This window comes from Spodoptera frugiperda, chromosome 1, assembly GCF_023101765.2.
Source record: "Spodoptera frugiperda isolate SF20-4 chromosome 1, AGI-APGP_CSIRO_Sfru_2.0, whole genome shotgun sequence".
Classification (NCBI taxonomy): Eukaryota; Metazoa; Arthropoda; class Insecta; order Lepidoptera; family Noctuidae; genus Spodoptera; species Spodoptera frugiperda.
This window is the reverse complement of record NC_064212.1, coordinates 8976828-8990322: the sequence shown is the minus strand read 5'-3', so window position 1 is coordinate 8990322 and position 13495 is coordinate 8976828. Positions and strand designations below refer to the sequence as shown.

Sequence of the window (13495 nt, the reverse complement as noted above, 5' to 3'; positions counted from 1 at the left end):
GAGTAAGGCAGTCTTGTAAATATTTATTTTATTAATATTAAAGCACCTCAACAGAGTAAGGTCATGTGCTTATACCAATTATAGACATGCACTACATTTAAATAATTATTGCATTTGAAATAGTAAGAACAATTCATACATATCGTTTATAATGTTACTCTTGCATTTTTTAAATTTTAAATACCTCTACAAAAATACTTTTAGATTTTTTACTAACTCGCTTATGGCATGACTCTCAAGTTCAGATGTATGATTGACAATGTGTCTATTTATGAAAACTAGTGGTCGCCTAGTGGTTGAAATTCAACCATATACGATTTAATTTACAATACCACTTAACATACGTTCAAGGATAATTTTTATTTAAAAAACTCAAACTCAAACAAACTCTTTTATAAAACTCTATTCATATGAGACGTCAATATCATCGCAATGTCTATCGATTTTGACGTTTTGTCAAATACGATCAGATACTATGCATGTGTGTGTAATGTTTTATTTATTGATTTAATGTACTTTATAAGCATTATTTTTGAAAAATATTAGCGTTCCGCTCTTCTCCTACACATAAACTATAAGTGTACCAAATTTTATGCTCCTACGTCCGCGCAATTTTCGTAAATAGCGGTCCAAAGTTTTTGCATCACGTATTAATATATAGATGTGTTTCATTAACGGCCTATATTAAGAACCCATTTCCATCCAATCTCTTTTTATTTAGATTGTTTCTGTGTGGAGTTTCTGTCAAACATCGAAATCGATCAAAAGATTTCGGATTAACATTATAGCTAATTCCTATCCTTTAAGTAGTTTAGGTAATAATGAAGGGTTGATGCCTTATTTGTTTGCTCGCGGCTGAGAACGGAAAACACAATTCAAATTACAGCAACCATTAACTCAGCCGCTAATCTCATCTTCTATTTGAGGATTTTGTCTTTTCTGTACTAGTTTCTATCTTCTTTATGTACATTTCATATGTTTAAGAAATATACACATAATAAAAAGGTATTAATCAATGTAGCAATAACGTAAACAAAACAAATTTTGAGCGTTTTTGAAACCTTGATAAACTTAATTAATTATTATGTTATCGGCTTACACACGAAACTGTTTGACGAGGAACTCGACTAGTTTCAAGCCATGCTACATATCGATAAACTTGTTCCAACACAACAGGATATCACAAATGGCTTAAAAGAAGCTTATCTGTCAAATAAATAGTCCTCCTGTTTTTTAATACCCTCGCTCTCCCACCATACCTCAACATGCTTGCTTAACCTCGGAAGTCGATATGTCGTTAGCAATTTAGCCCCAATTCCCCCGTGGCCTAATTCAATAATTATATAAAAGACCTTATTCGGGTACGTACGTCTTTCTTATCTCTTTCTTTTATTTTCGTATTACTACTGAGTGGAGTTAGAGGCCGTTACGGTTCCCAGTTTCTAGCCAAAGCAATTACATTTTATATCGCCAGATCTTTTAAAGCCTTTCTTTTTATTTCCGTTTAGTCTTGAATGAGCAGTAGAGGTAAACTCGCGTATTTTATGGTTTCTTCAATTTTTTCCGCCAGTTACTTACTTACTTATTATTTCTTGCGTGCAGACGTAATCTGAATGTGCCGTTGTTACTTATTTTTCTACTCATAACGAATTCTACCCGATAATGAATTCGGTGCCTGTGCTTCAGTGTGTCATCAGCGTAATCAGTAGGCACCGATACACATAGTACATCCTGTCACAATTTCCGTGATTATTTCAACACGAACGCAATTAGAGAGGAGTGGCGAGCCTCCTCCTGTTTGTTTTAATTACGTCGAAATATCCACCGCTGTGTCCGCGACCGCGCCGCGTCGCGCTGCACGCAACACACTGCACGGCGCGACACCGCACCGCGCCACAGCGCCTAGTGGCATCCATTTTTTATTGCAAATTGCAAATCCCGTTAATGATAAAAACAAACCGGCTTCAAGCTCCACAATTCGAAATAACAAACCTATTTAAGCTTAAAAGTAATCAATTACCATCCATTCTAATTGGAGTGCTTTAATCCTTTTGTATGTATGGACGGTACTTTTGTCCGATTCAATTACTAGATTCCGATTCCTATAATAAATAGGATATCTATAGAAAAGTAAAACGTGAGTTTCTTTCGATTCGAGTCGTATAAAAGTATAAAAATGTGTTTCTATAACAAAAGTAAGATTATTTTATCGTTGTAGCCACATATGTTGTTGTCAATCGCTACACAGCCCTCTTGTATCAGTTTTGTGGATAATATCATTTATCGTGTTGCCCTGTCCACAACACTCGGTCCGTAGAGTTATCCGCTTTTTTATATTTCAAAGCTTAGCTCCTTTCGGGAAAGTATACAGGAAAATCTCTCGTATAGTGAAAGATTTATGAAATGCTGCAAATATTACAGGGCTAGGTTCGTCTGATATGTAAGTATATCGATAGCAAATAGAGAATGTCATCGGGCGGAGTGTTTGGCACTTGAAATGTTAATTGCACACCCTGTTAATTTATGTGTAACGCCGTAACTAACGCCATCTATCGACGCTCTTGCTACACTATCACGAGAACTCTTTACTTTTCGATTTTGCATGAAACACAAATTAATTAAAGTTATCCTACGAATGTGAATAAAACAAAATACACGGTTATTATTTCAGTTTCCTCCTGTTTTCTATCTCATAAATGTACCGTACGATAATATTTCTAATGTTATATAACATAATAAGTGTTTTCGATTCTAACAGAATATCTCAGTAATATCATGGAGTCCTGTGTCCGGTGTATGGCATTATGCTCACTCCTTTTTGTAAGGACGTAACATAATAAATGAAAAGTAACTGTTACCTGTGGATTTAAATTAGTAAGTTATGTTATAACAATATATGCTAGGTGTCTACATCTTCTACTTTATCTAATTATGTTAAGTATTATTTATGCAGTTCAATAATACTTCTAGACTACGAATGAATCCTTGTCAAAAAACATTATGATACTTTTTTTAGGATAAATGTTAAATACACTACAACACATTGTTTGTTGATGTCGTACTACTTAACAAATGTTCTGAACGCTGCAGTAGCTTAAAAAATCTGTCACCATTTTTAATACAGACATTCCGTAAGAAGATAAATCGAATAACACGTCGTTTATCAAAGTCAGTGCAGTGCCTTGCAGGAAAATTACAAAACAATAAAACAAATACCATATCCACACAATACTCGTATCATAGCTTACTTCCAACGAAACTGTACGAGTAAGTATTTATAACATATCAAACTTAAACGACGACATCCGCCGAACAAGTTGTCGATGAATATATTTCGGGATGATTAAGATGTATCAATTTAAATCTGGTAGAGATACATGTATCGATCAGGCTGAGGCAAGCGTGTACCTAACCCCGTTAGTTGGTAGCTCGGCCGGCCGCGCCGCCGCCGCCGCCGCCGCCGCGCGCCCTCCGTCCGCGTCATTGCCATTCGCCGAGGAAACACGTTTCCTGCTTCATTGTTTCCTAATTTTTCTAACTTCTTTCTACTCTTCGCTCATTGGAGCTTCTTTTGTTTCGTCCTTTCCTTCCGGAGATGTTCCGGTTAAATTGTCACTTTTATTATCCGTTCCTGGGATGGGTTGCTCTTTGGTAGAGGTTAGCAAAATTATTTATACCGATTCATTTTAGTACCTGCGTTTATTTCGCTTTCGAGACGTTCTACATTTTATTAATATTTATGATGAAATTTATGAATATTATGATGTTAAGTTAGTTACGAAGAACCAGAGGAAGGGATGAAATCTATACCTCTAACAAACTCACTCGAAATTACAAAAGAAGTTACAGGAAAATGAAAACAGGAAAATAAGGCTTAATCTAATGTTTACGTTGATATTTGAGCTTGAGACAAGAAGTTTTTATGTGATGAAATGATCTTGGCCAACTCAAATATCGTGCCGTATGAGTGTTTTCGTGTAATCAATTTAAGACAAGATGTAAGAACATGTACAAATATCGTTGATTCAAGAGATGGTAGCTGGTTGAGTGAGGGGCGTTTAACGGGCTAATTATCAAACGGCTAATGAAGTTTGTATTCAGCGGGCGGGCGGCGGGCGGCGCGGGGCTCCGAGCCGCTACGTGCTGCGACTCGCAAAGCGCCCCACCTGATAACTCCCCGCCCTCCACAGAAAAATTGCAGAGAAAAAGTTTCATCGCAAGGGAACGTGAATGAAATGAAGAATTGTGTCGGCCGCTTTTGGGATTATTCCCAACATAAAATTCCTTGAGAACCTTTTCGATCTGTTTCAATTCATCAAAACTCGTCTTTTATAAAGATAACCATTCGAAGTTGTAATAATACACGTATTATATTGATAGTTCGACATTTACAGAGTAATAAATCTTCGTAGTGTAAAATGTAACATTATCCTACTCAAAACATGTAGCTTATTCATAGAGTTTGATAAATTCAGTTCAGTCTCTTTTAAACGTGGTCTAATCTCACAGCCTAAGGCTTAATCAACCAACCTGCACATTATTACCTCTTTGGACACTCGCTACCCTAGTTAAAATTCCAAATTATCTTAATGTAGATAAAATACCTATAAGTAAAACTTTACAAATGAAACTTGTTAATTTAGGTTTTTAAACAAAAAGTTAATTTGTTAAATAAAAAAAATTTCAGCCGCGTCTCCCGTGTGGTAAAAGTGACATTTTGTATAAATTCTTTGACCCTTCATCTCTCTAAGGGCGAAAGTTTCGAAATTCCTGAAATATGTAGACTCTAACCAAAATCATAAATGTCAAATTTCATTAAGTTTACTTAAAACACTTTCAAACTTTTAGATAAAATTTAATGTATCATCATTCCCTGAGGGGTCGTGTTTCGACAAATCAGAAAATGATACTAAAAAGGGTTTTGCTGTAAAATATCTTAATTAGTCAAAGTGGATATTGATACGACAGCGATAGGTATATGTAATGTAGACGGTATACTTTAATTTTGGATACGATATCAGTTATTACTGTTCTACAAACATTCAAGTATGTATTAGTAAATTTACTTATACACCCAGCGTCCCAGCTCTAGAATAACACTTTGTGGATCACACAATCATGTGGAAATCAAACCTCTTTCTACGTAGCGGTCAGTCTTTTACTTTTAATCACTTAACAATAGAATATTAATTACTGTTATGTAAAAGTACCTTTTTAAAAAATGCGTCTATTTATAAGAGACTGCACGGTTGGTGCGGTGGCTGGGTAACTGGCTGCCGCGCAACGGGTAGCGGGTTCGATTCCCGCACGGAGCAACTCTTTGTGTGATCCACAAATTGTTGTTTCGGGTCTGGGTGTCATGTGCATGTGAACTTGTATGTTTGTAAACGCACCCACGACACAGGAGAAAATCCTAATGTGGGGCAACGTTTTTTAAAAATAAAGAAAAAAAAAAATGAGACAGTTAATCATCGCTGAATGTTGGATAGTATATAAATAATTTAGAACTTCACGAATAATACATCGCCTGTCGCAGATTCGATGTCCACACGTGACAAACATTCTTCATTATTATTGGCATTGTTTCAATTACTTCACAAGTAGATATTTTAGGTTTCACAATATTTTTATCTCAAAATAAGATTATCACAGTTGTCACAGCTATTTTTATTGTTTAAAACAATTAACATTCCCCATCCCATGGGGTTTGCAACTTAATTAGAGTAAATTGGGTAGAACATTTAATTCCTTTTGCTCTGCCTACCCTTCCAGGAAGGCGTAAAGATACTTACAGATAGTGCAACTTACCTTTCAATAGCATCCCGGAACAGATACAGCAAAATATAACAACAGATACACTTTTAATGTTTTTAAAGCAGTTACTTATAGTCCCGGGTGCGCTGTTGCAGTATATCCAAGTCATTTCGCGCAATAGCTCGCGCCGCGGGTCTCTTTGCAAAGGCCACTTCCATCGTAACGACTGCTATCATGTACCAAGAAAATATAAAGAGGTCTATCTGTTTTATAGCCACCTCGTTACAGAACTTAGTTCACAAACTAAATTCAAAGGAAGCTACGTTATTTGAATATACGAAGACGCTTTTAATTTTCATAAGTGCTGCGTGCGCTAATACCGAGTCGAAAATTGTTTTGATGCAACTTTGTCTTACTTACCTTTTGAGTTTTATTAAGATTCAAATCTTTATATATATAATTCTTCTGTAAGTGTGTATGTCACTGAACTTCTCTTAAACGAGTGGACCGATTTTGATGAACTTTTTTGTGTGTGTTCAAGGGCATCTGAGAATGGTTTAGATTCACAATTTTGTCCGCTGGACAATGTTTTTTTAATTAGTTTTTAATTTATTAGTAGTTGTTGATTTTGGAATGTTTTACATTGAATCCGACAGACGGCGCTACCATCGCAGTGTCAAATATTAATGACGTTAAATATTGTCATAACATTTGAATAACAATTTTCATCAAAAAGGTCCAGAATGTTTTATCTTATTAAAAAAAGTTTAAAATTTTCAAATTAAAGACGTGTAGACAGGACAACGTCTGTCGGGTCCGCTAGTAAAGTATAAGTTTCGATATACTAGACTGAACTTAAATAAAACTACTGGCTGATAACATTTCATGTTGAAGAAAAAATAATTTAAAAAAAGAGGCGTTATTATTAATCACTGAAAGAAATCGTCGCGGAGAAATCTTTACAAAGTGACCCATGGCAACCTTGTGAACCTATAATAAATAATTCATGGAACAAGAAATATAAAGTTCTTTAACAAAAAAATCTGCGGGAGACCGTCACTGGGTTTGTATTTTAATGGTCATTAGTCACGGAAAGATAACACAATGACAAACGAAACCGACCCGGCAGGTAAATGAGTGATAGAGCCATATTTTTCCTGAATGTCACGTAAACCATTTCCAAATGTAGATTTAAAAGTTACAGATGTCCAGCTTTTGCTATATTAATATTAATGAAATAAAAGTGATGTGACATTTCTGTACTTATTCGTACGTTTATCGTTATATGTTGGAGTAATTGGAGGGACATTGACCTGAAGCTAAGGCAACGCTAAAATCTTTAGCTTTTGTTTAGGCAAAGCATACACAATATACTTTCGTACTAGTGTATAAATATTGTTTATTACTAAATGTTGATAAAGGTATTCTACAATGTTATTCATTTTATTACTCTCTAGTAACTAACGCAGGTGGTCACAGTATATACGACGGTATTGTCCGCTTCGTAATTAATAAAAAAGATGAATGTTCTAGCCTAGTCTACTCATAAAATACCCTCTTTTTTGTAGCCAGGATAAATCTGAGGGGTTTTTCCTTAAAATCATAATATGCACCGGTTTTTTGCGCGATGTTCATAGAGCTTGCTATCTTTGCAGCAGATTCTCGGCGAATTTTTATAATGTCTTAGAGCTGGCGTTCCGGTTTGTGTTCTTTATTACCCAGCTGCAGCTCTTTTTGCTGTTGTTTCCTTAAAACATTGTTGCTCAACTTATTTACGTTACGTTTAAAACTTGCACCTACCTACTAATAAATTTCACTACAAAACTCAACTAAGTATCCATATAAATAACTGGGTATGAATATTATTCAGAACTAGCTAAATAAAGTTTTCGTACTGGTGGACACATACATAAATTCAAATTAGGGTTCCCTGAAATCATGCTAAACTTAAAATGAACATGTACACAAACAGTCGTTTGCGATATTATGTACGGTACGAGTACCTAATCTGAAAACGGTAACGTTATTATTCATATCTTAAAAAACGTTGGTTTAATTAAAGCTTGTTTAATTACGCCGATATTTCTGCGGAGCGAACATTTTGTTGGGCAATAAGTCTCAGCTAATTGTTTGAAAAGATAATTTCGTGGCGGTTTATTGTGCGATGGGTGGGCGCCGGCCGGGACGCGCGCGTTGTGACGGCGCCCGGGTACGGCCAGCCGCCCAACCCGACACTCACATATGCCACTAATTACTTATTTACTTGTTCAAGATACGAGCGCTAAAAGTTAAGTAAATAATAGCCGTAATGACTTTGTTTGTACTGGGAAGTCTTACAATGGCTGTTTGTTTATCCTCAAACAACCAACAACGCCCCTACGCGTGGCAAAGTGCCTGTCGCAATTACTTTGAAAAATTTTGGAAAGTAAAGCCATGTAGGTGTATATTGTCGAGTGTACTCCGAAATATCAATAAATCGTCGTTTCATAACATTGTCCCCTGACTTCTGTCTGCCTATTCTGCATATTTTCGTATAGCTTGTGCAAACAAAGGGTCGCGTGATGAAATATTGAGATAATCTTAAATAACTGACTGGTCTCGTTTGTTCTATGGTTGCAATCACAACTGTTGTATACAAAGTCATGTGGATCAAAGCTAGACCTGGTTTCTCAATTTGGAAATCTTTAGTGTTAGAATGAATTTGATATTTCGTTACGTATCCAGTACTCGTCACTAAATAGATGAGACTACCATACTACAGTTCGTGAAATACATCCCTTTGTTAATCCTTATGTTAAGGAACAATAGGCGTGATTTTATTTTTATACTTTATGACAATGATAGAATAAATGGGATATTCAATTCAAATGTATTATGCTTCATATATAATTTGTCAAAAATCTTAAACGAAATTAAAATAAATCGGAAAGGCAGTAAGATCAAACGGTCCGTAAATGAAATAATTACACACTGTATATGTATTTTAATGAACGTACACACTAGTTATTAATCTAAGTAGGTAATGTTTCTTATTGTTTTGTCACTGTAACATTATCATAAACTTACTATTCATAGCCATACAGTTCATTATTCTTTGAACATTTCATCATCACAAATTACAATACATGTGTCGCCATCTAGCGTACGTAGTTGGAAGCACTTGATTACTTTATTGATCTGACACATTCATGTATCTTATCCAGAGCGGTATACATTATTCTGGGAAGAATGATGGAAACCGTTTATAACTTACTCGTACAAATAATACAGTGAAAATAAATTCTATGTAATTTGGAGTACAGATAGACTATCCTACTAACGCTGACTAATTAATTAATTATTCTTTCTAATTTTATTATATTCACTGTTAGTTGAACTTTAAAAAATAATACATTAATAAATTAGTTAACGTCACCAGGCGCCCACGTAGTTATTAAGATCTAAAAATATCAAACCAACATCTTCAGTAAAGGAAAAATAACTTAATTTAATTTGCTTCACAGTAAATTATTATTCTTTAACAACTTCTTAATACCAAAATCATTAATGATATCGTCGAAACACGAAGCCATCCAATGTTCTCGAGTCAATGGCTGTAATTAAAATATTTGTATTTTATAAGTTTTAATTGTGTCTACACATAATGTATGGAAATATATGTAGAGAGAGGCATGGCGTAGGAGACTTTCAGTGGCCTCTGGAGCGCTGCCAACGATTCGTCTGGTGGTTATTTTCGCACGTCATCCACGAATAACAAGACATCTACCGATTCAGTTTCGTATCTATAGTCTAAGAAAAAAACTACATCGTGTATAAAAAATGGTTTACACTAAAACTTGTGACGCACATGTTATCATTCATACAGCACGTTTCTATTATATTCATACAAGCCTGTTCTTACATTCAACTTCAATAATATCACTAAACCGAATTGCACGCAAGTAACTCTATTAAAATGCCCTTTGTCTAGTATTCATTATCCCCCTGTCTAGTTTTAAATTCTTTTGTTGGTCGTAGTCGCTGCATGGATGCATGAATAAATTGTTTTTGAGAGTCGAACGTACCGAACAAACTGGTAGGTCAAGATCCCTTTCTCATAGAAGACTCTTTTGTGTGATAGTAAAAGGCGTTCACTATTAAAGGGCGCGGATCGGGTAGAATCTTGATTTGTGGGTAATTATTATTTAATCTATAGCTGTGCTGTGTTGATTTCGTTTGTTGAAGGGACGAAGTACAGTTGTCGGTAGCACGGCACGGCACGGCAGCACCGAGATAGTTGGTGGCCGCGCCTTGTACCGCCGACCGAGCACAGTGTGCGAGTACTGCGAATGCTCCTGATCGTAATGCGTGCGCGCTGTCATTGCCCTAGTCCCGCCGCTGCCCCCTCGCCTCTTGAAACAATGAACGGAACCTGGTTAATGATCGCCCTGTTTTTGGCGTTCTTTTAAATTTTTACCTTTGATGATTGAATATTCAATGAGAATTTGAAAAGTAATATATGCCATTCATTTGAATTCCGTATGCGAGGTATTGGTATTTAGTCCATTCGTATAGGTAGTTAACGAACGTATTTAGAGAAACTCTATCTTCTCTCTACTCTTAGCTGTAAAACCCTATCTTGCATACATTTTATCTCAAAATATAACAAGAGTTTCCGCGTTTTGTTAATACATTTAACTACAATAGTATAATAGTAACTAAAATGATACAATATCGCACATCAAAATAAATAAATAAATAGATATGTACTATGATTCTTTCTGCTATACGAGAATCCGCAATGAATGTAAAATTTAGTAATGAATCTACAAGAACAATTGAGACAATAAAGTAATACAAAATAGATTAATGCGTTTTGTTCCGACAACATACATATTTTACTTTAGTCTCCTTCGGAATATAAAAAGATACGGCACCAAGACAAGACATTATTTGAGTAACTGACTTACATCTGTGCTGGAATAAAAAATTGTATGCACACATTGAAAAAAGTGGGTTCAGTAGAACAATATGACTAAAAGCAAGAAACAATATAATGTCCAAATAATATAGTTATATTGGTAGCATTGTTCGGCGAGGGCACGGGCGTCCATTCAGCCGCGACCGATCCGCATAATGAGATGCAGTGCTCCTCCAGATGTGGCGCAGGCGCGGCCCCAACGCGCTGCCGTTTTTTGTTTCCCCTTTTTTGCCATCCACTCACTAGATAAACGGTTTAGCAATGCCGCTTACTTACACATTATTCCACTTCCAACACTAAAATATCTTGAGGAACTAAAACAAAGCATTAGTACATAAACACAAGCCCTGGAAAATTTACTCAAATGTAATTCTATTTCAGGATATTCAAATTAACACCAAATGCTGAATATTGAAAGAAATCAGGTTGGATGATAATTTGGAAAATATTTACATTTTATATGGAGTCGAATTAAGATATGTACATTTAAACGTTGCAAAGTTAAATAAAAATTTAAAGTATTTAAACAAAACAAAATTACAAGATATTTTATGTAAATGTCATAATTTAAATTGAACGAAAGTAATTATAATGATTTTAATTTGTTCATATAAATACCCCGAGTTAATTTATTTGCTGAACATATTTACTCTTGTCTACACCTACACATAATTTAAAGTTAGGAGTGGAGTTGTAAGCTCCGGGCTGCGTTAGCCTCGCGTTTATTTATGTTGCCTTAGTCAGAACTGTTACCTACGCCAGATGTTATTTTACGACAGTTCGCCACCGAATAAACAATCTCTCCTTTTTCTTGGTTTTATTACCCACAGAACTAATATTGCAAACGAACCCATTCCTTGGAAAAGATCATTTAAGTCTTTGGTAAATGCACGTGGCTAATTGTTAAAAGATAATTAATAAAGTAATCGAATATTTACCGCATGTCTAAATTAAGTTTCAGTCGCGCAAGATATTATTCCGTCCACAAACTGAAATATAATAGATCCATGGCAAATATAGGTACACATTGCTTCTGATTAAACAGATATCACACAAATTAATTCAAATGAAACACTTAAACTGTGATCACAAATAACAAGGCAAAGCTTCTGTCACACATGTGAACCAGGATGATGCGATTTCCGGACCCGCGGGCACGCCCGCGCAGCTCCATACTTCTTTACATTCCATACGATTATAAGCACTATGGGAAGTAAGGAAGCACGGAACTCGCGCAAGGCTTTGTGTCTTCATTCTTGAGTGTACTGCAGTCCTGTGCAGTTGCAATTAGCAACTACCTGTTACACGTCAATAATATTCAGCCAAGGCTTAGTGCGTCACGCCATCTCTTGGTGATGGGATTACTGGCAGCACGGCGCGATACTGCCGCAACGTGGGGGTGGCGAGCGACGCGGCGTGATGGCTGCTCGCTGAGCACTGGCAGCGCGGTCGCTGCGCACGCGCAGACCAGCTCTAAAAATGGAGTCAACCGGCGGAGTTCGCTTACGACTCGGGAGTACCATCCATTCCAAATTTGTATTTTCCCGAAATAGAATCGACGGCGAGCGTCCATCGGATCGGTTACCCGAACGTGCAGCGACCTGCAGCGTGCGAGGACTGGTCGAAGTGCACGTCTGAACCTCGCCGGAGGCCGGCTCTTATGTAAGGAACACCGTGAACCGCGCCGCGTGACGACCGCTTCGAAAATAAACGTGCACGCCGAGTACGACGGCGACGGGCGCCACATGTGCGCGCTCCCGTCAGCGTTCCAATGATCGCGCGCTGGAGGGGAGGCTATTATTAGTTGAACACCATCCACCACTGTCACCTCCCGCAGGGTAGTCGAGCTATACATAGTTCCGATCACGGGATCTGGCAATCCTCCGCGTTCACTGACCTCCCCTGAAACAACATTAAATATTATGTATCTGATCCGTATACAGAAATACCTTAACCTACCTACCACAAATCACATTATTGGCGTCCTAATATTGTATTAAATCAAACTATTGACAACTTAATAGCTTTATCTAAACAATATTCATTACATCGTACAATATGAAACCAGCAATTGCTACTGGTTTCTCGTTTATCTATACAATCTACTACGTAAGTACGTACTACGATAGAACGCGGCAGCCGCATCGCGGTAGAGAATTCCCGCTGCCGATGTCGCCCGTAAAGCTCGCCTCTCCGTACACTCAGTCAATAAAAGAATTTTGGCAAACTTTCGTAGACAAACAAGTGGGACGACAGCCAACTCATCTTTTGTCTGGTTGAAAGCAACATGGTTGTGTTAGTATTTCGATACCACAATGTTTCAAAAGTACCTTCTTGAAACATTTACTACTTAATACCTTCTTCGTCAGATGTAACGTATTTTTATTGGTTTTCTTCGTTTTATTTACTGAAATTGTATTTATTTGAGTTACAATTGAAACGTCTTTGACGTTCAACAAATGACTTCAAGATGGTACAGACAAGACGATTCAATTACATGAACTCTTATAAAACGAAAATGAGCATAAATGGGATGAGTACTAGATGTAATATGCAAGCTAACAAAATATCTCGGGGCTAGTAATAATTGGTCGGTGGTTATCTAACGTAATTTTATAAGATGAGCTACTGGGCTATCTATTGAGTAAAGAAAGGCGGCGATGCTGTCCGTAGAGCAGCCGTCCGTCCAAAGAGCGTCTGTTGAATATTAATGCGACATTGTTATTGGCCACTAGTGCCCGCTGCTGCCCCAATCGCACATTTCCATAACTTACTATTCTG

General features: G+C 36.7%; 1 protein-coding gene and 1 long non-coding RNA gene across 3 annotated transcripts in view; one reads left to right on the top strand and one right to left on the bottom strand.

Moving 5' to 3' along the window:
- The window catches only part of LOC118273528 (E3 ubiquitin-protein ligase mib1), a 128237-nt gene that overhangs the window by 106471 nt on the left and 8271 nt on the right, over positions 1 to 13495 (top strand). The gene's annotated exons all lie outside the window — the stretch shown is intronic.
- On the bottom strand, positions 8723 to 12298 carry LOC126910684 (uncharacterized). Its single transcript, XR_007705309.1, has 2 exons — positions 11653 to 12298; positions 8723 to 11028 (listed from the first exon to the last, which is right to left on the bottom strand). It is a non-coding gene; the product is annotated as an uncharacterized LOC126910684 (long non-coding RNA).